The sequence below is a fragment of the Phoxinus phoxinus genome (assembly GCF_949152265.1).
Source record: "Phoxinus phoxinus genome assembly, chromosome: 21".
Taxonomy (NCBI): domain Eukaryota; kingdom Metazoa; phylum Chordata; class Actinopteri; order Cypriniformes; family Leuciscidae; genus Phoxinus; species Phoxinus phoxinus.
In genome coordinates this window covers 10517346-10543813 of record NC_136896.1, presented here as the reverse complement: position 1 = coordinate 10543813, position 26468 = coordinate 10517346, and the positions used below count along the sequence as shown (strand labels likewise).

Sequence of the window (26468 nt, the reverse complement as noted above, 5' to 3'; positions counted from 1 at the left end):
GGTATGTGGAATTGTCAAGTTCACATAACTTTTTTTATTTTATTTTTATTACGCATGGAGTTTATTTACTTAATAATTTTAAGGCTACAGGTTTCATCACTTATAAAGTTAAGTCAACTGATCAACTGATTTTTTACAGTGAATCTATTATCGCTCAGATAATCTAAGGTGGAATATCTGCTAATTTCGTGCTTTGGTAAATTAGAAAAACAGGTAGGCTAGGCCTACGAATTTGTAATAACGTTGCATAGATATAGGGGTGTAACTGGTACATGCATTCCAATCCAGAAGGTGGAGCGCGCGGTAATGTAATGCTGTTTGCTACCAGTAAAAAGCGCAGGAGAAGACTAGAGGAAGATACGATCGGTCGGTATGTTTACATCTCTCAACAGTGTTTCAACCATACTGCGGAAAGATATCAATAAAACAGTAAATCATATTTTGCGTAACATTACATTTACCTATGCATTACCACTGGCATTTAGTGTCGACAGCATGTTAGTTCGCATACGATAAATAAACTCTAGAGAGAAGCATTTCGTATACACTACTATATTAGCCTGTATTCATGATACTTTACATGTTAGTAATGTCTTGATTATTTAATGTATGTTTAAATAAATTTTTAATGAAAACAAATTATGACAGCCACTGTGTAAATTATTATATTAAAAAAAATAATTGGAGTAGAAAATTAAGTTTTTAATTAGATAGAAGTTAATGCAAAACCTGTCTGATGTGCCATTTACAGGACATGTGTTGATTATTATATGTAAAAATAAATAGCAAGTTGAATTGAATAACTTAGGCTCTGTTGTTAATTGTAACCTTTAGTAATATTAAGAGCTCCCCGTATATATTTTTTAAATAGATGTATACATTTATTTGACATTTATTTAAACGCATATACTAGCAAATGCTGTAGCCCTTATAGTTTATTTAAAAGTTTAATTAATAGAAAAAAGAAGCAATTTTGTGTTTAGTTTACTCCCCCCTGCTGTACCGAACCGTGACTTCCGAGGTACGCACCGAACCAACCGTTACACCCCTACCATATTCACAAAATGAAATTTTTTTTGTGAAAAGAGAAAAATTACATCATGAATGATTACTCTAAAATAAACAGTAAAAGATGGGTGACGCTTCATATGAATCAGGTATTTAAAGCAGGGCTATGCAGTTTCGGGAATTTATTTGCTGTATTCTCGCTTTTTGCTCGCAGGTTTCTCTATAGAGCTCCCCCTACAGCTTCGGAATAGATATTTGACAACACGTTGGCGACTCTCAGATACCAGAGGCTAGTAGATCAACGACATCAAAGCAGATGGGACATTCTTTACAACGTCTTCTTCATTCGCGTTCGAACAGCGTGAGGGAGCGCAATAATGACATAATTTTAGCAGATTTTGTTTTGCCGTAAATCAATTAGTTACATCGCGAGACCTGATATATCACACGATACTTACTGACGCGGCGGCCCAAATTTGCAAGGGTGTTTTTTCTGCTCACAGGCGATGGGGGGGGTGCAAGACGACCACCATTCAACCCTAAAAAAGTAATATAACCATTCCAATGACTCCGAAGCTTTTCAGTTAAGTTAAAAAAAACCTGCATAGTTCACATTTAACTAGTTGAGTTAGTAAAGTAGAGCCTTAGAAAACATAAAAAAAAAAACATTGAGCAAGGCAGAAGAAAAAGTTGTTAGTTTCTCCTGAGTCACCAATGCCTGACAGGGTTTTGCTGTCTTGTTTCCTCTCCTGTACTGGACAAAGTGCTTTTCAAGAGGGGGTTGGGACTCCCAGCATGTTAAAGTAATCATATTCTACTGGTGGACCTCACCACAGCCTTGGGAGTTCTCTCCAGGGCTTTTCCTGAGTCACTGGATCTGGGGCAAAGTAGCATGCGTGCATCTCCATCTTGCCTCTTAAACCTGTCCGCCTGTCAGACAGCTGGGAAAAATCCATCCTTGTGTCCTGCTGTAGAGTATTCTGTACTTAAGCATGATTACAGACTTGAATCTTCCTACTCTAACCACACTAAACTTACATCAATTTTTGAATGAATTAAGCTATTTTTGATCTGAGGGCACATTCCTGAAAACCAGGGCATCATGACAGTAAAGAGGGAATTTTGTGAATAAGATGCAGGGTTTTTTTAAACGCTGAAATACCATGCAGCAAACATTGTTGATTTCGCCCCTGAGAGCATGAGACGTTCTAATCATAAAGGGACAGTGGTGAACGTGCCGACACGGCTGACGTCCCCTTTGGGGTGGAAGCTCAATTTAAAAGCAAGCCAAGCCAAATAAATGTTTATCCAGCATAAACTCTTCCTAGAATCCAAACAGATGTCAGTGGCAGGGCTGCCTTTATGGACCATTGATTACTTTGCACTAAATCCCTTACTTTTTTCGTCTTGAGCTTTCAAATATAATGTTTATTTCCATTTTTTTACATTTTGATTATTTTTGAGGTTGTCGGTCTAATGCTCAACTGAAGTTGACATTTAAAAACACTTCTAAAATAATAGCACTGTTACATTTTAAGAAAACATCCATTTTCATACTGTACATTAAAATGTGATGCCTAAATTCACTTATATAAGCGATTGGAATTGTATTATTATTTTATTATTTATAATAAATATGATTTATAATAGATGAATGATGTAGCGTTTTTTTGCGAGGAAAAATGTTGAGGTCACAGCCCTTGATTTAGTGTTTGATTACTAGAGAAACAAAACTGATAGACCAGTCAAGATGATGTTGAAAAGATGTGGAACTAACGCCAGGGTAAATCAAGAGATAATTAAAAAGTCAAAGCAGATCAAACTGAAACATCATGATAAAGCTGTTTGCCAATACAATTTTTGTTTGCCAGGTTTTCCTTCTGAACAGACATCTTGATTATTGAATGAAAAGAGATTGAGAACAAACAGACAATGACCTAACGGTAAATCCCAATGTATCTTGTCCAGACAGACATGCAACACTTTCTCCTGTGTAATTCTTACATTTCAAGAAGAGATGTTTTTTTTTGTTTGACAGGTGGACACAATTCCGCTAAACACCCCATGCTTCTTCCAGGATTCTCCCCTTGGACATTTACAGCATAAGAGATAAAAGGAAAAGCCGGTAGGTCGTACATTTTTCATATTTCATGCCTCATACCTGCGAATGTCTGAGATTTTATAACTGGAATTGTAGAGTGAGACTTGGCTTCCCGCTCTTATGTACAAACTCTCTGTCTACCTCTCATAAAAGAAGTTTCTCACCATCCTAGATTTATGATGTGCTCCTTGAGCCAGTTTTAACCGGAACAGCTTGACCCAAAGACTGAACTCTTCATGCAGGTAGTAGATGGCATCAAGTATTTGCAATGTCTGATTTTATTTGGACCTTTCATAAGGCCGTGACCTGCAGGGCCCTGATTATTTGTGAATATATGAGCTTAGAGTATTTCTAGGCTTGTAAATCTGTTTGTAACTGTTTGTGCAAGCTAACAATACCCAAAAGAACTCTAGATTGCTGAACAATTTGAAAAGTTTGGCAGAATGTTTTTATATTAATCACTTCATAAATTTAGGTGCTTTTTTTATGATTTTCAAAGACAGCCAAGTATGAGACAGAAATAAAAAACAAATTCTTTTTCAGCTGGCTTCGATGGTTTAGACTAGCATACTTGCAAGAGTGTTGATGGTTTTATGAAGGCTATTAAACAGTCCACAAGACAGAACAGCAGGTCCCAGCCATGTTCGAATTAGGAATGCAAAGGAGACGGTCTAGACACAACATCCAGGAGAAGAGAGAAAACCCTCACAGACGCATCCCCTGAGCTGCATCATCTCAGTAAGGCACAACTAGGCCCACATGCTCTGCGAATTTCTGATGAATTGGAATGTGTGACGCTCACAAAGTTCTACACTGGCCCTTGAGTGTTCAATTATTGGATAGGCAGGTTGCCCAAATCACTGCATTGGTTGCATATAAGTATATGACACGTTTCCCAAAAGCATTATTGAAGTTGAATGTTTATAAATTAAAAAGGGCATTGGATCACTGATACATCATTTATCTTCATTCATATTAATTGATATATTTGAGCATAATCGTATGAAAAAATCTTATTATTTATATATATATTCTAATTATTTTTCTTACTTTATTTACTAATATTAAAGACACAATATGTATTTTTTCACCGCTAGGGGTCGCTAACCTCTTCAAAACAATAACAAAGACGTAGATTGATGACGCAGTGAATGAGCACGGAATCATGGAACTTGTCGTCACGCCGTTGGATCTAATAATGTTTATGGGGAAATAATGTTTATGGATGAGTGAATGCATTCATGTTTTTTAATGGTATGAAGCAAGGCGCGATTGCTAATGAGAGACAGATATCAGCACCACAGGCGAGTCCTGCGGATATAAAGGAATGAGGACATTTCATTCTACCGGACTACCCGCAAGTGCTGAATTATACTCATACAGGTCAGTTTATTTGACAAATTAAAATTGTAAGGTAATGCACCGCTGTTTCACTTAGTCTACACTATCATAGGGGTGGGGAAAAAAATCGATATTGCAATATATTGTTGTGCTCTCTGTCGCAATAAATAATCGATACACTAACGCCCAATATCGATATTTTATTACAACACAAAATGATTAATTTACCCGTTGTCAATGTCACTGTCACTACCCAATATCTACCATTCTGTTTGCGGGGGGCGCTGTTCGAGTAAATAGGGGTAAAGTGGCGCAAACAGCGGCCGGTGAAGAACACAACGTGACTCTGGATCACAAAACCAGTCACGAGTCGCACGGGTATATTTGTGGCAATAGCCAACAGTATGGGTCAAAATTATCTATTTTTCTTTTTTTGCCAAAAATCATTAGGCTATCTTCTCGGTATACCGTCACCTTACTTCAGGTAAGTATTGTATTAAGATTAATAAGATTAAGATTTTGCGGTTACAAAGAGGTCATTCGGATGCAAAATTCACTTTTACATGGTGTAAACTTGCATTTAAATGTGTCTTTGCAGTGTGGACACAACCACCATAAAATAAAGAAAAAAAATCCATTCACTTTTTTTTTTATCCTCAAAAAGCCTAAACACTCTCACTAATCCCACGACCGCTGACCGACTGTCCCGTATTAGTATATTTCAGCCCTCAGTCAGTTGCATACTGTCCACTGTGTCCACCAAGCCAGGTTGCCAAGGCAGCACTTTAAGTGTTTTGTGTTGACATGCCCCATGGAAGAGAGGGGCGGGGTGAGCAGTTGCTCATTATCATTTAAAGAGACAGGCACCGAAACAGGTCGCTGTGAACAGAGCTGTTTTTGAGGAGCACAATCGCGGACATAAATGGACAACATTAAAGGAGATTTTAATATTGTGACATATTTCAAATGTCACAAGAACAGCCTTTTTCCACCTTAGAAACATTGCTAAGCTACGTAATATGCTATCAGTTTCTGATGCAGAAAAGTTAGTTCATGCATTCATGACCTCGAGACTAGATTACTGTAATGCTTTATTAGCTGGTTGTCCTGCATCCTCCGTAAACAAGCTACAGTTAGTCCAAAATGCAGCTGCTAGAGTTCTTACTAGGTCAAGAAAATATGATCATATAACACCAATTTTATCATCTCTACACTGGTTACCTATTAAGTTCCGTATCAATTACAAAGTATTGTTACTGACCTATAAAGCCCTAAATGGTTTAGCTCCTGTGTATTTAAGGGATCTTCTATCGCCATATAATCCATCGCGCTCTTTAAGATCGCTAAATTCGAGGCTTCTGGTCGTACCTAGGATAAGTCCACTAAAGGAGGGAGGGCGTTTTCACATCTAGCTCCTAAACTCTGGAATAGCCTTCCTGATATTGTCCGAGGCTCAGACTCGCTCTCCCAGTTTAAAACTAGATTAAAGACGCATCTCTTTAGCCAAGCATTCACATGATGCATCTCATACCTTTTTATGGAAGTAAAATAATGACAAATGTTTTTGAAATAAAAAAGCCTGTTGAATTGCACTACTTGAAAAAAATATGCATTGCATTAACCATGCTTGCATTTTAATGCATTGTATTTTTAGGCCTCGCATTTTTATGGGCTGAAATTCAACATGGTTGTATATTTAAGCTGTGAATATTACAATTCAAAACATTTCAAACACATTTTCATTCATAAAAATTCAATAATCCATTTTCACCTTTCATATTTCCCTTCCAAAATATTCAAACTGTTAAAAAATACAACCTATAATATTCAACGGTCAATTTTCGGTCCACTTTATTTCGCTTTACAAATTCGCTTCCACAAATTCAGTGGTTCAAATTCGACAGTAAATTCAACAGTGACCTCCAGGAACTGCAGGAAAAGCAGTAGATTACCGAGCATAATCTCCATCTGCTGTTAATCAACCTCACCAGCAGGGAGTGCAAGCGCGTGTTGTTGACGAAGACCAGAGCAACAGTTAGAGCAAGCCAGAGCCAGAGCCATAGAGAGAAAGAGTTGCGACACTCCCATAGACCTCCGTTGTAAAAAATGGCGGCGCTTTTAACCGCCTACTTCCGGGATGTGGAGATCGGATTAGTTCCAAACACTGTCATTTGGGCGTTGAACCCCATTCACTTACATTGCAGCGCATCGAGTTGTTCCAGAGGTAATTTGATGAAATATCAACCTCTTTTGAATTGTCAACTGTCTATATTGTTTTAGAGGCCCTTTGCGATGCTTATACTGGTCTTCATTTGTACATGCACAGCGTAATTATTTATATTTTATCTTGGTTGTATCAACCGATTTTCTAGCATTGCCTGGCTGCTTGCTAGCGCGACTTCGCCAGCTGTGAAGGTAGCATCTAATTAGTTCGGTAATGAATCTTTATAGCAACTTTTATTTAATTTAATTTTTGGGATATAGCCTACTAACTTTTAATTTGTTGTCTTGAGTGAAGCGGCTTGTGAGAACAATGCTGGACCTCTAGGATTGTTATGGCCATCATCAGTCCTGTCTGTTTCATCTGTCCCTGGTTTTTGGTTTTCTTGTTCACACACACATTAACACAAGCACTAGTGATGGGCGATACCACTTATTTTGTTTTCGATACGATTCCGATACTTTCAAGGCCAGTATCGCCGATACCGATACCGATACGATACCTCTAAACTGAATTTTTAAATATAAAAATTTCTTAAATTATTGAATTACTAAGAGTAAAATGAGTAATGATGCATACTTAACATTATATTTGAAAGGCATTTTAACATTCAATATGCCTTAATTGGAACTTATTAGAATATATATATATATTTTTTTACACATGGTTAAAATATTTACTTGTAGTGGTAACCATGGAAATCTATTAATTTAATCTATTCTATTCATTTTCACAAGGGACTGCCAGTGACAGGCTGTTGCACCTATAAAATGCAACTTTTTTTATTCTGACAGTGTATGTTATATATTAAAATTAGTTACAAAATAGAACATTAGTATGAACTTTTAACATTAAATTTAAAACATGTTTTTCTGTCTTCTGTTAAGCATTGTTCTGTACGTTTCTCAAAAGCATCAATGGTTTCTTATGATACTTTTGGGAAACGCAGCCCTGTTTGAATGCCGGCAGTGTATGAACGCGCTCAGTGATTGATTGGTTCTGACTTGCAGCATTTGCGTGTGTTCAGATGAGCAGGAAAATAGTTCTACTACACAATTATTCACAAACATAGGTTATTCATCCAATTCAATGCATATTGTACGCATTAAATTTCTTGTCAAATAAACAAAACAACGGATAAAAAAAAACTCTGTAGTATCGATATTTTTATATAAGTATCGATACTTTCGATACTCGACGTCAGTATCGATATATCGATACTTCGTATCGATTCGCCCATCACTAACAAGCACACATTTTTGTTGTCTGTCATTGTTTAATAAAAAATAGTTTATTTGAAAACCTTCATTTGTATCAGTGGAATTCGTTTTTAATCTGTTTTGATAATATGTATGGCTTAATCTTAAAATTATATAGTCTTAACATGATCATGTTTCACGTTGTGGTCCTGGGGTGGTGGACACTTTCATCAGAAGAAGTGAGCTAGCTTCTAAGCGAATACTGACAGACCGCCACGGCAGACCTCTGCGTGATCACGAAGGTAACGTTAGGCTAATGGCTGAATCGGAATTTATAAGCAAAATCACGGGAATGGGAAATATGAAAGGTGAAAATGGATTATTGAATTTTTATGAATGAAAATGTGTTTGAAATGTTTTGAATTGTAATATTCACAGCTTAAATATACAACCATGTTGAATTTCAGCCCATAAAAATGCGAGGCCTAAAAATACAATGCATTAAAATGCAAGCATGGTTAATGCAATGCATATTTTTTTCAAGTAGTGCAATTCAACAGGCTTTTTTATTTCAAAAACATTTGTCATTATTTTACTTCCATACCTTTTATACTACAGTTAAATCAGATCAAATGCATTCATATTATGAACAGCAGCTACGCTAATTATTTCCCATCTGCCTTTTTTGTTGTTATCTCGGGACACCTGTCAAATAGAGTTCGTCAGCTCCAGTTATGTATCCAGCCTCTCATGGAGACTTCAGATGCCCCAACACCTGTGAAGAGACGACTCGACGCCTGTGAAGAGACGACCCAACGCCAGGAAAAGCAGTAGATTACCGAGCATACTCTCCATCTGCTGTTAATCAACCTCACCAGCAGGGAGTGCAAGCGCGTGTTGTTGACGAAGACCAGAGCAACAGTTAGAGCAAGCCATTCATTCATTCATAAAACTGATTTTTTTCCCACAACATACTAAGGCCGTTTTACTAATTTGTTTCCACATTTTAAATGGATTGTTCACCCAAAAATGTAAATTAGCCCATGATTTACTCACCCTGAAACCATCCTATGTGTGTATGACATTCTTCTTTCAGAAGAATACAATCGGAGTTATATTAAAAATGTCCTAGCTCTTCCAAGCTTTATAATAGGAGTGAATGGGTATATTTTTTTGAAAGTCCATCAAAGTGCATCCATCCAATGGGTTAATAAAGGCCTTCTGAAGTGATGCTTTCGCGATAAAAACTTTATCGACTAGCTTCCGTTAGACGGCCATACGCATCGATTTGGCGAAAGACTGACAAACCTGATTTGCAATGGGGGTTGGATAATTTTTATTACAACTGTATTACACATTGTGTATTTATATTCATTGATGGTAACAGTTTTTACGTGAGTAAGCTCAGGCCATGTCCAAACAAATAAATGTTTTGTTTGAAAACGCATTTTTTTCTCTCCGTTTTGGACTTCCGTCCACACTGAGACAGCGTTTTTATTTATGAAAACAAAGCTTTTTGAAAACGCTCTCCAAAACAGCATTTTTGCGTAGTAGTGTGGACAGTGAAAACTGAGGTAGGCTATTTAAACACATCGTAAGTTTAGTTATGTGACGTAAAAGTATTTGGACTTAAATCTGTCATAAAAAAAAATATATAAAACAAACCTTTATCTGATGATGTTTGGGATGCTGGCTATTGTTGCAAGATAATGAATACTGAAATAGTGAGTTGTATTACATAGCCATTGTCTTTAGCCATAATTTGTGGTAAATATGAATTATATATGTTGTTACAATGCTATTATTTGGCTTAGTGTGTGAATTTAATCAGCTCAGTGACAGCAGATGAAAATGATCTGTTTATAACACCAGTGCTAATTAATGTGTGTTGTCATTGACAAATAAATAAATACAGTTTGTAAATATTCTATTTTATTATACATGCATTCATATAAGGCATGTACAATTACAATATAAATATTAAATATAGGAAATTACACAAAATTTTGCAAATATGCAACATAAATAGTCCATTTGGTCTAAGCTGTCTGGATCCGACTGTTGGTTGTTGACATTGATTGCCATCCGCTGCTTTTTTTGTGGGGGTGACCTGTCCTCTCCTGCACTGTCCTGTTGAAGGAACAGACATAATCATGTAGCGCTGACCAGAATTACTGAGATTCTATAAGAAAATCTAAAGAAAAATTGCTTCTACCATTTCGTTATGAGGGGTCTGAATTGAAAAGGATATAATTCGTATGATCATCCCAGATTAAATGATTAAAGTATTTAGTTTCTAAATCTTCTAACCAAAGCTCTTTTCCGGGTCAGCTGGGACCTGGGCTGAAGTCTGTTCTGAGTTCTCCGGTTCGGTTGTGAAGTGGTTATCTGAGGGGCTGGATGGTTGTAGCGCCTCAGTTCTGGAGGTGCCTGACTCAGACCTGCGTTGTCCTGTTGAGAGAACAGATATAATCATGCAATTAATGGGTGCTTCTTATACAGACTAAATCTAAAGGTGTATCTTTTTTTATCATTTTGAAATGTAAAAGGATTTTTAAATTGAGGACCTAGAACACATAGCAGCATAGTTAAAGGCAATGTTTACTTGTTTGAATAAAGGGACTTACAGAAGCTTCTGTGCTCCACACCCTCTTACTCCATCTGGACATGGGAGCTCCCTCGGGAGACCTGGGTGGTTGCTGTGGGGAACGCGGTGGAGAAAGTGTTTTCTGTGTGGTCTTGGCAGGCGCAGACACTCCATTTTGGATATTCTTCTGCCTCTGCTGTTGCCCCCAGTGTTCCCTCAACTTCTTCCTCTGCTGCGTAGGGATCCTGAGGTTTGCGGAAGACACAAGCACTGGTGCATTTTGCACATGTTGCCTCAGCAGCTCAGGGTTTTTAGGATCTGTCCTCTCTGAGATCTTGCCAATGACAGGTGCTCCCTGTGCATAACACACAGGCACTATCTCAGAATCAGGGATCTTTCGTTTTTGCCTCTTTGAGATGTTGTCAGGCACGGGTGGTCCCTGCAGAAAAGCTTGAGTCTTCTGCTGCTGCAGCTCCTGTCTTGCTGGCTCAGGCATCTTTAGTTTTGGCCTAGCTTCAATCTTGTCCTGCATGGGTGCTCCATGAGAGGAACATGCGACCACCTTCGAGCCAGCCACTGGTTCCCTCAGTAGAGACTGGATGGGCATGGGCGTTTCCAAAGAGGCCTTTTTCAGGTGTCTGGTCAAATGCTCAGGGATCCTGAGTCTTCCTCTTTTGGGCTCAGGTGCTTCCTTTGGGGATGCAGCAGGTACAGATGCTATCTGTGGCTTTTGCTGCCTCCACTTTCTCCTCTGGTCCGTAGCCATTGTTGCATCAGAAAAACTTGAGTGCTGAGCTTTCTCCGATGCGTCACTGAAGACCAGGGATGAGGGGAGGTCTTCTTTTTTAGCACTGGGAGAGTTCTGCTGGGACCTGACGAGCATACATTCTCCCTGTGTGGACCCGTCAGGCACATGTGCTTTCGGTGTCTGCTGCCTCCAAGGCTTCATGGTCTTCAGTTCTCCCTCCTCATATTTCCCAGGCCTCCGCTTTCTCCACTGCCCTGTGGTCTTAGATGCATTACTGAAAACCAGGGATGAGGTGAGGTCCCCCTTCTCAAAACTGGTGGGCACAGGTGCTCCCTGTGTGGATCTAGCGGGCACAGGTGCTCCAGCCTGTGTGGATCTGGTGGGCACAGGTGCTCCCTGTGTGGATCTGGTGGAAACAGGTGGTCCCTCTGTGGATCTGGCGTGCACAGGTGCTCCAGCCTGTGTGGATCTAGTGGGCACAGGTGCTCCAGCCTGTGTGGATCTGGTGGGCACAGGTGCTCCAGCCTGTGTGGATCTAGTGGGCACAGGTGCTCCAGCCTGTGTGGATCTGGTGGGCACAGGTGCTCCAGCCTGTGTGGATCTAGCGGGCACAGGTGCTCCCTGTGTGGATCTGGTGGGCACAGGTGCTCCAGCCTGTGTGGATCTAGTGGGCACAGGTGCTCCAGCCTGTGTGGATCTAGCGGGCACAGGTGCTCCCTGTGTGGATCTGGTGGGCACAGGTGCTCCAGCCTGTGTGGATCTAGTGGGCACAGGTGCTCCAGCCTGTGTGGATCTGGAGGGCACAGGTGCTCCAGCCTGTGTGGATCTGGCAGGCACAGGTAGTCCCTGTGTGGACCTGGAAGAAAAGCGTGCATCCTGCGTCGTCTTCTGCCTCCACTGTGTGGATCTGGTGAGCACAGGTGCTCCCTGTGTGGATCTAGCGGGCACAGGTGCTCCAGCCTGTGTGGATCTGGAGGGCACAGGTGCTCCAGCCTGTGTGGATCTGGCAGGCACAGGTAGTCCCTGTGTGGACCTGGAAGAAAAGCGTGCATCCTGCGTCGTCTTCTGCCTCCACTGTGTGGATCTGGTGAGCACAGGTACTCCCTCTGTGGATCTGGCCAGCACAGGTGCCCCAGCCTGTGTGGATCTGGTGGGCACAGGTGCTCCCTGTGTGGATCTGGCCAGCACAGGTACTCCCTCTGTGGATCTGGCCGGCACAGGTACTCCCTCTGTGGATCTGGCCAGCACAGGTGCCCCAGCCTGTGTGGATCTGGCCGGCACAGGTACTCCCTCTGTGGATCTGGCCAGCACAGGTGCCCCAGCCTGTGTGGATCTGGTGGGCACATGTGCTCCCTGTGTGGATCTGGCCAGCACAGGTGCTCCCTCTGTGGATCTGGCCGGCACAGGTACTCCCTCTGTGGATCTGGCCAGCACAGGTGCCCCAGCCTGTGTGGATCTGGTGGGCACAGGTGCTCCAGCCTGTGTGGATCTGGCGTGCACAGGTGCCCCAGCCTGTGTGGATCTGGTGGGCACAGGTGCTCCCTGTGTGGATCTGGAAGAAAAGCGTGCATCCTGCGTCGTCTTCTGCCTCCAATGTGGTGTAGTCCTCCGTGTTGTATCTGAGAAGCCCGAGTGCTGGGAATGAGCCTTCTCAGATGCATTACTGAAGACCGGGGATGTGGGGCATGATGTTTCTGCTGCCTCCGCTGTTTCCCCCCACTGGCCTGAGATGAGGTCCCCATACTCAGGATCCTCAGATATGGGGTCTGAAACTTCCATAATCGCCCACCACCGTCCCGCAGCAAGGGCCGTAGTGAGCTCATCCGAGAATTCAGATGAGGACTGCTCTGCACTCTCAAAAATGGTGGGCATGCTTGACAAGGTCATATTGATGTTGGATATGATGTGGAAAATTAACTAGAAGTGAACAATACTTGAACATAAAACACTATGAAAGAAAGAGAAAGGGAAGAGATGATGTAAAACATGAGTAAAACATGTAATTTATGAGTAAACATACAGTACAAGAACCTGAAAGCTTGTTGTCTTAAGCCCAACGTATATACTTATGTCGTCCGCATTCTGCAATTTTTGTCATCTTAAGTTCCACGGACATCCGTGTGCAGCCTAATTTTTGTGTTCGCACTAACGGTGAGTGCACAACAACACTGTATAAAAAAAAGTTGTTTTAATTTAAAAAAGCAAGTTACCTTGTTGCCTTAAAAGTTTGAGTTCGTTGTAATTAAAATTTTGAGTTAATGCAATGAAGAAGAATGGTTTAATAAACAGAAACTCAAAATAGTTTGTTATCTTCACACATTAGTTATCGAAGTTGATTTGACAAAAGATGAAAAGTTGTGATAAATCATAAAAAGTGAACAGTGAACGCATACACAGGGTGATTGTTTAGACAGAATAATGTTGACACGACTCTTTGACATCTGCAGACTATAAATAAGAGATTGTGCGGCGTCAAACTGGTCCACCAACTAATAGCTGTGCAGACACAACTGTGAGCAAGATGGAGAGGAACGTGGAAAATAAAGTAGACTGTACCCAGGCCTTTAATTACCTAAAAAAAAGTAAAAAAAAAAAATGTATACAGTGTATGCCCAGTGGCGATCCATCAGAAGAGGCAAGGGAGGCTAAGAGCCTCCTTAAAATGTATTTAAAATGAACAATGAAGCTAAAAAAAGTTAATTGTTATTTTTATCAATTTCCCTACTAATGTGCATAACTCAGATGCACATAATGTTAATGTAGGCTAGTAGCCTATAGTAATTTATTATAATGGCCGGTTGTCGAGGCAAATTTGATTGATTAAACGAAGCTTAAGGCCAATAAGCTTTCAGTATCACTTCAGTGTGTCATCAGATCTGCTATCGTTTTGTCAATTAAATATAAATTATCAAAATTATATAGGCCTATATAAAAAGATTTTATCATTATTGATTTACGGCTCGTACGGCATTTTAAACATTTACAGGGGTAAGTCTGTGATTTTATTGCCGTCCGAATCCTAATGTCAGTGTGTGTGTTTTTCACCCTCATTTCCACTCAAACCGCCACTGTGTCATGCCTATTTATTTATCTAAATGTAGCTACAGCAAATCGAGACAATAATATTCCACAGTTTAAGCAGATTCTTCTGCAAATTATGAAAAGATTGAAATTCAGATCCCCAAACCCTGTAAAAAGCATACTCACACAATCGCCGACTCGCTACAAGAAGAATAAATTCGCTGCACTATTATATACTCACCGAACGTTCATTATGACGTGGCGATCATTATGTCGTGGCGATCGACCACACGAGTTTGTGAGTGATGGGAGACCCAGGCTGTTTTGTTGTATTAAAAGTGAACATGCAATACAAACAAAGACTGACTTAGCATTTTTAATTCATGATTGTTGATACAAAAACTAGCTATTTATTGTTTATTTTTAGAATTTGCAGCTGGCGGCTGGCGCATAAACGGGAAGTGAAGCTGGGGATGGCATAGGCTACATTTTATTAAGCATAACAGATCACAAAATATTTTGAAACAAAATAATCAATAGATATTACAATAAAAACACATTTCTGAAACAGAATATAATTCACAAATAAGTTCCCACAGGCTATAGGCTAGTTGTTTTTTCTATTTTTTTTTTTCTATTTAGGCTAGTAAATCAGAAGAGGAAGAGTGCTGTCCCGAACACCAGCAGGACGTTGAATTAAAAAAAACAAGTCGTTAGGCTAATATTACATGACTTGCTACATTTATTTTGCTCTAGGCCTATATATCGCCAATTCCAAATAAAACAATGAATCGTTTCGCATCTTTGAGAAACAGTTTCCCTGACTGACAACATCCCATAAGTTTAGCGGCTTGAGATGCTCTCTGAAGCACAGACAGAGGAGCGAAACATAACGATGTATCTACAAAAAAAGCTGCTTCTTTCTGCGGGTTATTTTTGCTATGTAGGACTAGCTTATTGATTGAGAAAAAAAATGGAGAATAATAAAATTCGGATTTCAAACGCAACGAGTTTATGATAGGCCTACTCAACGCTTAAGAAATAGGCTGAACCAATGGTGCAAATTAAGATTATATTTATAGTGAATTTAGAGAATCATTATGGGCTGCTGGTGGTGCTTAAGTAGCCTATAGTCTAACACTATTTATAGGGAATGATTGTTGTTGGATGTTTGCTATGGCAACGATAGGCCTAACATTACAGCGAATTTATTTTAAAAGACGGCGCCGTCCGCGGAGCGCTTTCAAAGGCCACTGAAAGCTGTCAGTTAAGTCCTATTCGGACGCTAATTGTTTCTCATGGGCTCGTACGGCATTTTAAACATTTACAGGGGTAAGTCTGTGATTTTATTGCCGTCCGAATCCTAATGTCAGTGTGTGTGTGTTTTTCACCCAACCCAATCCCTGGCCAAATGATACTGTTTTTGACAAACAGGTCGTAGGCTATAATTTAATTGCTGTCTGAATCCACATCTCTGAGTTTACAAGAAGAGATTTACTGTTTAAATCCCGTTTGATCACTGCCGCGAACCATACGATGTAGCCCGGTAACACTTTACAATAAGGGTGCACTAATAAGCATTAATTCATGCTTAACTAATGCACAGCACAGATAATACTGAATTAATGTATTACTAATGATTATCTAAGCTATTCATTAATGATAGCCTCATTAGCAACTAATGAATAGTCTGTCTGTGTAATATATTAGTTAATATATTAATTGTTAGTTAATTAAATATGTAATTGTGGATTAATTCCATAATCACTTATTTTATTAACTAATAGTGTTCATTAATTTGTTAATTACCACAATGAGCCAAAGCCTTATAGCCTATTTCAACTTCCAGATAATACACGTAAACTATATGCATTAATACATTATTAATTACAGCATTAGTAGTGTGTCAATTACTACAATGTTGTTGGAAACCAGTGTTTAATAAACAGCTTTTATAAACTCTAGTGATGGTCATTAATGATTAATTAATCATTAGCTAACAATCATTATGTTGTGACTTTACTTATTGAGGCACATCATTATTAACTGATCATCTAGTAATTGTAGTAATTGACACACTACTAATGCTGTAATTAATAATGTAGTAATGCATATTACGCTTATTGTGGTAATTAACAAATTAATGAACACTATTAGTTAATAAAATAAGTGATTATGGAATTAATCCACAATTACATATTTAATTAATAACAATTCATATATGAACTAATATATTACCCAGACAGACTCTTCATTAGTTGCTAATGAGGCAATCATTAAAGAATAGCTTAGATAATCATTAGTAATACATTAATTCAGTATTATCTGTGCATTAGTTAAGCATGAATTAATGCTTATTAGTGCACCCTTATTGTAAAGTGTTACCCTACACTTTTATTACTAAAATGCTGGAAGTATTTACAAGAAAAATATTTAATCACAGCTCCACCTCAGCGAACAAAAATGGGAAAGAGAAGAAAGCACGTAACATTTTTAAATGGTTATTGTGGCAGCAATATATGATACAATTTTTAAAATTATAGTTTTTTTTATAATATCCCATGAGTCCTAATAAATTCAATTTCAACTATTTCTGAAGTGCTTCTTTTATAAAGAACACCACTTTCTTATAATGCAGTAAAGCAGTCCCTGCACGAGAGAATAATTGATTCTCGAGCCATCGATATCAACAAATTCAGCACTATCGACACGGACAACACCGGGTAACGTCGCACGTATAAGGTAGGCCTATATCTTAAAGGGATAGTTCACTTTGAAATTTTGGTATGTTTTAGCTTACCTGAAGTGCATCCAAGATGTAGGTGTCTGTCTCTGCAGTAGTTTCAATTTTGATATTTTTAGGTCAAACCGTTCTTGTCTGTCAGTCATATAATGCAGGTATATATCCAAAAGCATGCAGAGATGTCTCTAATAGCATGCAGAGAAAAGTCCAAATAAAAAAATGCCCCATCGTAGGCCTAAGTGCACATTGATGGCCTAAGTTCGCGCGAACTCATCCGGGAGTGTTGAGTTTTCACTTATTCCCAATTTGTAAGCCTTCTATCTTGACACGCTACTCGCTTCATTGTTCAGGTCAATCAAAGGCTGAGCCGTACAGCTAATCACACGCGTTTCTGCTGAGTTTAAAAATGCAACGTCCAATCGAAGGTGGCTAGATTAGTTTCCGGGGAAGAAATCCGGTGTAAACAGATCACTTGGATGTCCTTGTGTAAAAGAGATAAAAACAATATAAATACTGTTCGTTTTATCACACAAACCGCTTGTTTCGTGTCTTAGGCCATCAATGTGTACTTACGATGGGGAATTTTTTAAATTTGGACTTTTCTCTGCATGCTATTAGAGACATCTCTGCATGCTTTTGGATACAGTACCTATAGACCTGCATTAAATGACTGACAGACAAGAACGGTTTGACCTAAAAATATCAAAATTGAAACTACTGCGAAGACAAAGACACCTACATCTTGGATGCACTTCAGGTAAGCTAAAACATACCAAAATTTTATTTCAAAGTGAACTATCCCTTTAAGCAGCTTCCTAAGGTATGGTTCGGGGAACACGCCAAGAAATGGTATACCTTTAGTTAAGTTATACCTTAAGAGTCTTCGTAGTGCGCTAAGAGATGTTATCGGGAAACGCAGCCCTGGTCACTCTGGTGGTTAAAACGTTTATAAACATCTATATGTTAGATGTTAATGTTTACGCTCTCGTATAGTTTTTTTTTTCTTTCTCATCTGTTCATCATTGGTTACAGTAGCCTATATATCAACCAGTATAGCCTATCATAGAGTCTCCACAATGGCGTTAAGTGATAGATTGAAGCGCGCGTCCGTGTGAAGTGCGCGAGCATCAGGAAAACAAGACACTGCAGCAGCGGCAAAGGCAAAGCACTTGATTTAAAAAACAACACATGTTAGCGCTAGATCGTCTTTTATTTAATAACGAACTAAATGAATGCTCTGCTAGTTGATGTTTTAATTATTTGTATCTGGTTGCCTATCCGTGCCTCGAAATGTCCCAGCCTGCATTTCAACAAGGCCGACCAAGGTTGAATGATATCGTGACATTGTTTCACTGTCTTACCTTTCAACATGGGAGAATACAATTGTACATTCAGTTACAACCAAGTTTTCAGTTGGAGCACGAGTCATGACAATGCTGACTGAATTAACTAAAACTACATAGGCTACACTAAAATATTGTTAACTGTCAAATGACTGGCACCAATGGCTTAATTACAAACACATTTAATAAAGAGATAACATGCTCAAGATTGTAAAAACAAGTTTTATTTTGGAAAACAAAACAAAACAAAGTCTAAAAATACTTTCTAAAACAGATGAAAAACATCTGAAACTTTCACTTGCAGTGTTTTCGATGATGTTAAAAACCTGTAGGAGTACAAATCTAAATGGAATATTTATAGTTTTTGTTCAATTACAGTAAACCTTAAATTAAATACAATTAATATTTAAAATGTACAGTAACAGTTGAAAAAGTTGCCATCACTTCCTCTCGCTCCCTCTTCACTTCTTGTCCGCTCTCTGTGCCATCCTGTATAAATAAAAGCAAAAGAAATAATTCACTGAAAAGTCCTTAAAAAGCAGGATTGTTTTGTTTGGTTTACCATTCCTTTAAACAATCTTAAAATGTATATTGTTCAAACGTTTGCCATTATAACACATTCACACAACATGAACAGAGTACTGTCATCTTTGAGATTGTTAGTTATAACATGATTACAAATGTAAACATACACTTAAAGCATGGCAATACCATGAGAAAAATGTGTATCATAGAAAGGGAAGCACAAAAAAGCCAATTGGTACACCGAAATCCAACCATCATATTTTACTCTGCAGCCGCATTTATCCTGTTATGACACGTCTGAGGGTCTTTCACTGTTTTCCAGTGAGTTAAATAAAGGACTGATGAAGGTGACATGAATCCCCTTTCAATGCGCCACTTCAGAGGAAGAAAGACAAAAGGACAAAAAGTTACTTTCTATCAGTAAATGTCTTACTTTGATGATGAGAATCATACTACTGTATATTAATCCCAGTTTAGGTTTTCGTACCTTACTGTAAACTTACTGTAGTTGGATTTCTCTCTCTGGATCCTCTGTTGGATACAGGGGGCGCTATGCACGGGGCGACCAGCAGCGGAAATAGGAGCAACTGACTTGTCTGTCGCGTGTCTGTCGTCTAAAGTTTGAGTTTGTTTTTGGGACTTTGTCTTTTGAAAACGTTCACTGGGGGCAAGTTTGCCAAATGGATGTGCTTAGGTTATTTTTTATATATTTTTTGAATATATATTTGACGTATTTTTTTGATCTTGTAATTCATTATTGTTACTTTTTAAATGTACTTTATGTGTCAGTTTGTGTCTACTTGTGCTGCATCCAAATTGCTAAATTGACACTCTATTCAACAGATTTTAATGTAATACCTTTTAAACATTTTAAATATTTATTGATATTTAATCGTTCTAAAATGAAACTGTGGTAACGTACATAAATTAACGACAGGAACATATGGTGTATAAGTTGTGATATTTTATTCATTTGTGCTTGTTTTAGTGTGTGTTTATACAGGCCAATTGTAAACAATTACCTGTAATGATTAATGTTGGTGTGTGAGGCCAATGTGAAGCTGTTTAGATGTTTACAAGCTGTGAACTCATTTTGGTTGCTTAACTCCACCATTTAAAATCAACGTATAATGGTGCTATAATTGAATGTTGTGTGGACGTTAGCATGATGCTGTTTATCAAGCGCTGGGTTTTGGTTACCTTACCTACGGTTAAAATGCTGGTGTTTGACGTCAGCTGATGTTGGCATGAAAGGTTTGGTTTGGAAGACATTGAATTTTGGTTACTTGACTCTTTCTCCGCCAATGTTTTTGAAAAAAGTTGCCAGTCACCGCCAGCATTTTTGATGATTTTCACTAAAGTTTCATGGGCCCCAAAATATTTTGTTGTAGGCCTATGAATAACGTTATCTGGATGTGCAATATATCAACAGAAAGAACGGACCATCTGCAAAAAAAAAACTGTTTTATTCTAGCTTCATGCATTCCTTTTTTTTTAGCAATACTTAAATGTGGGTAGGTTTCATAAAAAAAGCAACATTTTGAGCAAAAAGCTGAGAAAATCACGTTTTTGTCAAAGACTTACTTTACATCTGGATGGTATCAGAACGATGATCAAAACAGAAGGAGTAGATCGATCAGATTCAACACCCCCAAAGCTTCACAGCTACCTTGTCCTGGGTCGACTTTTAATTCAGTAACGTTAAGTTTTGATTTATATACTGTTTAATGTTGATTATCTCGTTATTTTAAGTGTGTATGCTTAGGCCTACATATGCTAGCTATTGCTTGCTTGTTTCTACTTCTTCTTCGCCTGTGTTTTTATCAGGAGATTCTGTACTCTTTCAGAAGATGCGTAATAGCGCCCCCTTCCGTATAACAGTGAAAACACGGAAAGCCGGACATTTCAGTCAATTGCGGGGTAAAGAGTTAATACCATAACTCAACTTAAAAACAACAAAATATCAATGTCAGCTATTTTAAGATATCGTCCTGAAATTGAATCTTGGTCACTCGACATTAGAACCTATATTAAACCAAGGAACAACATCTCACAATGGCCGGCTGGGTATAGCAATCTTTGAGAGGCAGCAACGCCAGCTTTTCCAGCATCCCTCCAACACCTCATTTGTTCTTTTATTCGAATACAATTAGATTAAAGTTACCTCATTCTATCCAATCCCGTAGTCCGAGGGGTTAATTAGGCCAGATCTTCAGCCGAGTCTTGGGACCGAGCCCCTCTTTCAAGCAAGCCAAATTCCTTTACCATCATTTATCAAGACTGGATGGGCAGGTGACCTCTTGAAGCTTTACATAAGTCCATGTAAAAGTCGTTTTTAACACACAAGTACACGGTACACGGTGCGAGTTCGGACACTCGGGAGGTCGTGAGATATTGCACACATTACGAGTCAGTTAAACTGATAATCGTGTCAAAGCAGCTGGTACACGGCACGACTGTCCTGCACAAATTGTATCCCGAGCCGGCGGCAATCACGTGAGCATTCGCGTTAAACACAGAGACCGGAGCTTTCAATGTGCAATAGCTTCAGATAGAAAAATTACAGAATGTGTGTGCAAATGATTTGTTTTAAAAGCAGAGAACAGTAGACATTCCGTTCAACATAAAAAAACGAGAGAGAGAGAGAGAGAGAGAGAGTGTGTGTGTGTGTGTGTGACAGTGTATGCGCACGCTGTATGGTTGCTACCACATGAGGTATAGCCCCATATGGATATCGTCAAGGCAGTGAGTTATTATGCAAATGCATATTTCTTTGTACAATGTTGGAAATGTTGGCATTAATAAATGCATAAAATGTCCTTATTTCCTTATCCTTTTTCTTTTCAGTCACATATATCGTGATATATCGTTGATTACATTTCTTCCAATATATTGAATATCGTAGATATCGCGAGTCGTGATATTATCATATCGTGGACCACATATCGCCACAGAATTGAATCGTGAGGTACCATATCGTCCCACCCCTACACTATCATATTACATTTAGTCATTTTTACATTTACATTTAGTCACGACAGCGTGCCCTATACGTTGTGCAGTCTGTTGCCATGGTTACTATGGCAGTACAAGCGGAAACCAGAGATACCACAAATATTACGTCAGTGACAAGAGACCGGGACTATTGAAATTGTGAATTTCTCTGAATTTACACATTCTTGGAAACATTTAGGACAATTTAACAAAATATATAACACTGTGCAAGTGGTTTTTAGATATTTTAATACAAAAGTCGTACATATAGTGCCTTTAAATAATTTTTTTACATGCCTTTTTTCCCCCGTGTTTGCCAGATTTTTTCCACATTCTTTTCGTATTGGGGAGGCAAAATATTGGAGATACTGGGGAAAGTTTTGGCCTTAGTTCAGCATTGATGGCTTGTATTACAATTTGGACACTGGTTTGGGTTATAGGAATTGTTCCATCAAAAAATAATGTACAACATAACCAATCCTAACTTGATTTTGCTTTCAGCTACCAATAACGTAGCATTTCCAGCCTCATTTAACACATTATCACGTTGAAATCCATTCCACAGAATTCGGCAGAGCCTAGAAGCTTTTCTACTCCCTTTTGCCACAGAGCCTTTTGTCTGGATGAAAGAGAATGAATTGCAGGAGAAAACATAACAGTGTGATATGCCATTATAAGAATCCTGGTACGGATTTAGACATGTCTCTCACCATTGTGTTCATGCAAACCTTCACAGCTTGCTGGGTAAGTGTGTTAAAGAGTTTCACTGGGGCTCATTTGTGGAACAAACCGTGGAGCAGGGCCTCTGATTTCCTTTATTTGTGGTGGAGTCCTGGAGGGAGAGCTGTCACTCAAAATACGCTGATCTTGAGAGACTTAGGTATCACCACAGGAAGCTGGCGCTGATTATGGGAAATGGAGACTGATCTCATGTTTGGCCTGAGCAGACATGTACTTAAAGTAGACGGCAGAGCAACAGGCCGCTAAGATATGAATGGAATATTAAAGCTTGTCTATTTATCTACCCCTATATGTTTAGGCTTGATGCGATCAATCACCTGACGTAAGTTTTAATGTATGACCTGTTGTACCAATAACCTCTGACAGGAGGATCAAGAACATATTGAAAATGATTTCTCTCGCTTAGTCTGCGCTGCCGTTTTCCACTCTCTGAACGTGCCTATATCGCGGATAGTCATTTGGGTGCGTCAGGCTGTAAGAGCCGTGAGTCACCATCTCCAGTGCCTCTCCACAGGAATGTTCCTCTACCTCTGTGTGAGGCTGAATTCACATCTGGATATGGAGATGGAGCTCAATTCCTTGAATCTCAGCTCTGGAATCCTCTTCTGTGTGACAAATCAGCTGCTAAAGCCTGGCAAACCAACCTCTCACCTGTTTTCCTCTTTTATCGGTTTCAAAGACCTCAAGAAATTGAGTGTTAATGTGCTACAGCCGTGATTAAGTGGATATTTGTGTGTTTTTTTTCCTCATCACAGTCACACATGGAAGCCTTCTATGTGCCTGACTCAATATGTTTTTGCAGAGAGGGTCCAGAAGAACAAACCAAAGAGCTTATGAAAACGCCAATGTGAGTAAACGAAGACAGAATTTTAATTTTGGGGTGAACTATCCCTTTAATGGTTCAGTTGAAATGCATGTGAAAGGAGGAAGTTGTACACGTGAGCAGCTTTATATTCTCCAGGTTGCCCACATTCTCCACAGAGAAACCAGTATTGGATCTTGAAGACAAGGGTCCGTGACAGTCTTCTGTCAGGTTCATGTGTGAGTTCCACTACCAATTTGAAAAAGTAGCATCTGGGTTTGGTTAGTTCCAATTAACCCAATTCAAACAGTCCCCGCAGAGGGGAGGGAACAATTCCTGGGCAAATGCTCATGTGAACTTGTGTTATTGTTTTGTGAAGGATCCCCAACACACACTCTGAGGGAAGTTATGGGGATGTATTTCATGTCCGAGAAGAGGAATAAAGCCTCAGCCTGGCCACAGTGCAGAATAAACTCTAAACAGTGTCTTGCTCAATGGGTTTATTCTTGGGTCTGGGTCTAGGTCTGGGCAGATGGAAGGAACATTGAATATTGTGTAATTCATGGCCAAAACCTATGTTTTATTTCATCTGAATGAAATCAGTCATCTCAAGTAAAATGAAGTGTGTCTGGAGAGATCAAACGTTTGGCTGAGGGTTTTCAGGTTCAAATTCCTCTGTGCGATCTTTGACAAACGAAACCCCTGGATAACAGAATGACTTAGTGACCCCATTTACCATCAGAAATCTGATCTTATCATCATGAAAAAATGTCTGGCTACATTACTTGCATAGAAAAACACATGACTTCATCAAAGGTTTTCAGATGTGATTTGAAGGGAGTGCATACACTCTAAAAAAAATGCTGGGTTGTTTCAACCCATGTTTGTTTGGGTCAAATATGGACAAACCCACACTTTTTTAAACCCAACGTTTGGGCTTATCCGTATTCCTATTGTATTACCAAGCAGGGAGATATCTTTAAATGAAATCAATACATACAGTTACCCATTACTGAAGCCTCAAAATTGAGACACAAGCCGAGTAAGCAGCCAGGAAGAGGCAAGTGTTATAAACCAACTGAACCTTGAACCAGTGAACCACTTTTGTGCAACTATTTTAGGAGCCCAAGGGCAAGGCCAGGAATGCATGCACACAGTAAGGTGGTCAAATAAGTAAAACAAGGAATGATGCAATGCACCCTGTCAGTCAGTACCTTTGAAAAATGAAATGAATGCCTCTCCCACTGTTTCATCCATTTCCTCTGCTATCTCAGCGGTTATGCATCGGGATCCAAAAGTCTGAGACCACATAAAAATGTTTCAAAATCTTAAACCTGGAATTAAACATTTTGAAAAACTGTAAAATTGAACATTTTTAACACAAAGAAACCTGACAAAGTGAATGAGAAATTTGGATAATTGCAAATACGTGCATTGTGACTTTTTTTGTACAAAACATTGTCAAAGCAGACAAACCAAATACTAAGAAATTATGAAATTCATTATAATTTTCTTATTGAAATATTCACTCAAGTTATGATGTTAAGATCCGATAATTTTTAATAATTCTTAAGTAGTCTATGACGCTATAGGATGACTTTTAGTCTATGACTTTTAGACCCCACTGTGTGGTCTACACCCTGCCCTTACTTTCAAATGGAAATCAAGAGAAACCACCTCTATTAAAATGCAGTAAGATGTAATAACTCTTGTTCTGACTGGTGTTGAACTTTCTTAAGTTTTCTAAAATCATATGACCGGCTAAATGTATAATTATTTTGGGGTATTTTGGGTTGCTTATTAACATGGTAAAACTAAAACGGATTTGCCAAAAAAAGAAAATAATTATTTTGTAATTGTGCTACGAAATAATGTCCTACGATGTGGGAAACCACAAACACCAAGATCCATTGCACACAAGAAGAAGAAAAAAGTGCTTAAAATGCTTCATGCAGGAACTAAAAAAAAAACTAACAAAGAAAATGTTTTAGTTAAGTCATTTTGAAGGGTTTGGTCAGATCCCTCTGTAGCAAATTATTGCACAATTATATTTTAATCGCAGTGGCAGTGTTTTTAAGCGTCAAATCTGGAGAATTTAAAAAAGTCTAAATATAAATGAACCACCACAGGCCACTTTTCTGCTTCACAAGAGAAATCCGATTTATCTTACTGACTGATCCAATGACATCACCTCTCTTTTCCTGACAAAGAAATATTACCCAATCCTGATTTATGTTGCCTGTCACACAGTTTGAACAAGGGAATCCGACTGTGAAACTGGAGACTAAAAATAATTACTTATTAGTTTGAAGTGCACTAATGGATGGATGATGCCTTTCTTCAGAAGAAACAAAAACATTAAGTTTAATCGTTCAAAAACTGATTCTTCAGAAGAATTTGTGAACTATTATTATCTCACAAATAACCCATTACATTTGGTGCTGCTTTCACTTTGCATTACTCAAAAAATTGTAATTATACATACCAACTTCTGACTTTTACAAGATTGGAAACTGTGTAAATTGCCCAAGCGGAAAGGAACATAAAAAATAAATTGGTAACAATGTGAGAGAAACAGAAAAAATATATATTATAACAATAAAAAAGATTTCCCCAGGGTCTCTGTAAAATGGCTGAGATAAAATAGAAATTCAACAGAATTCGTCTAGCATTCTCCCATTGTTAGCTCATAGAGTGCAATGTCGGTCTGGAAGTCATTAGCTAAATGTTCCATTTTAATGATAGATATATGAATACTTTGGGAGGTGAAGAGAGGGAAAGGCTATCTGCTTATTATGTAATGTGGGCATTAGGTTCTGTGTGTGACGTAAGGAGGATCAGAGGCTTTGCTATAAATCTGAACTGGGATAACTGAAACTGGAGTTACTTAAGTGTGCTTGATAACTTAGAATATAAAGTGTAATATGGTTTAAGGCATTGTTTATATGGGAATAGTAACCAAAAGCGGTACATGCAAAACCATTTTAACATTGCCAGACTTTCATCATTTATTTTAAATGATACATCGATACAAACATGAGATACGTGTTTCAGTATTAGCAGAACTCCTGTCCAAAACGTATCTGTTATGTCC

At 38.7% G+C, this 26468-nt stretch overlaps 2 long non-coding RNA genes across 4 annotated transcripts; one reads left to right on the top strand and one right to left on the bottom strand.

The window, feature by feature from the left end:
- The first annotated feature begins 288 nt into the window (after window positions 1-288).
- LOC306989131 lies at window positions 289-4935 on the top strand. 3 transcript variants are annotated; one of them, XR_013795587.1, is made up of 4 exons: window positions 289-370; window positions 2880-2951; window positions 3047-3133; window positions 3266-4935. It is a non-coding gene; the product is annotated as an uncharacterized lncRNA (long non-coding RNA). The 3 variants fall into 3 exon arrangements; XR_013795588.1 differs by having other exon boundaries at window positions 3047-3351; window positions 3653-4935; XR_013795589.1 differs by having other exon boundaries at window positions 3047-4935.
- A 152-nt stretch (window positions 4936-5087) lies between these two features.
- Window positions 5088-8572, bottom strand: LOC306989130. The gene is made up of 2 exons (XR_013795586.1): window positions 8475-8572; window positions 5088-5981 (listed from the first exon to the last, which is right to left on the bottom strand). It is a non-coding gene; the product is annotated as an uncharacterized lncRNA (long non-coding RNA).
- Window positions 8573-26468: the final 17896 nt, after the last annotated feature.